Below are 1,026 nucleotides of genomic sequence, written 5' to 3'. Positions count from 1 at the left end.
TAGGAAACATTTTAAAGTTGCCACAGTGTCAATGAATACATGGATTGAAATACAGACATTTCCATTAACACTGATCCATTTTATTATTTGCACTGTCAAAAACAACACTCTCTTCAAAAAGTAAATGACTTCACTTCTCATTTAGCAAATCAAACAAACAAAACAGCACATAATCTAACAGCTACAGCATTTATACACAAGCTACTGAGAATGCAGTAAAAATGAACTCACCACAAAGCAGACAAGAGAGCAAAAACATTTTAACCATTGAGGGAGAACAAGTGTACAGGAGCTATCAGGCCAGTTCAACCACAGTCTTTATAACACTCTTTATAACTTCCTCTTCCTCTCAGATCAAAGCTCCTCCCTTTGCTTTTTGCAGGCCCACATCCATTTATACATAAAACCATAACGGTACGTATAAACCTATTTTAATGTGTACTAAACCATGAAAACTATACAATGAGAAATCCTATTTACATATCATTTACTTGTCTAAACCTAAAAATCTATTTTATACAGACTATACAGAAGTGCCAGCTCAAACCCAAATCAAGAGTCGATCACATCACTCCTTTTTCAGCTTCTTCTCATTGACTTCCAGGATGATCTGAAACGCTTCTTGAACCCGCTGATGTCGACTCCAGACCTGGATTCTGAGAAAATGAAGAGAATACCATCTAGTATTTTACTATAGCTACAGAGAATAAAGAATAACGTTGACAATCAGAGCAATATTGAACCAAATAATGTGAAAACATGTGAAGTGTCTCACCGCCATGGTGGGTTTAAGGGTGCTGTATTGGTCTAGATCTACTGTGGATGGGTGGAGTGTTTCATAGACTTCATCAGAAACTGCCCTCTGTGGGAACACGACAGTTTCTCTGTGTTACTAGTGGCAAATAGAAACTTCTTCTTTTTTCTTTTTTTTTGTTCTTTTCTTATTTAGAGAACAGAAATAGCATTAAGGTCAGTAGCTGCAGATCAGATTGTAACAGAATGCACAGCAAATTCAAGTCATGGAAA

General features: G+C 36.5%; 1 protein-coding gene and 1 long non-coding RNA gene across 2 annotated transcripts in view; both read right to left on the bottom strand.

Moving 5' to 3' along the window:
- LOC103358339 (CMRF35-like molecule 1) overlaps positions 1 to 1,026 on the bottom strand; it is a 10,775-nt gene that overhangs the window by 5,619 nt on the left and 4,130 nt on the right. The window lies entirely within an intron of this gene.
- LOC103358338 (uncharacterized) lies at positions 10 to 863 on the bottom strand. The gene is made up of 2 exons (XR_520248.1): positions 776 to 863; positions 10 to 656 (listed from the first exon to the last, which is right to left on the bottom strand). It is a non-coding gene; the product is annotated as an uncharacterized LOC103358338 (long non-coding RNA).

This window comes from Stegastes partitus, unplaced genomic scaffold (genome assembly GCF_000690725.1).
Source record: "Stegastes partitus isolate 25-593 unplaced genomic scaffold, Stegastes_partitus-1.0.2 Scaffold304, whole genome shotgun sequence".
Taxonomy (NCBI): domain Eukaryota; kingdom Metazoa; phylum Chordata; class Actinopteri; family Pomacentridae; genus Stegastes; species Stegastes partitus.
The sequence above is the reverse complement of the archived record's forward strand: the minus strand, read 5'-3'. Positions and strand labels throughout refer to the sequence as shown.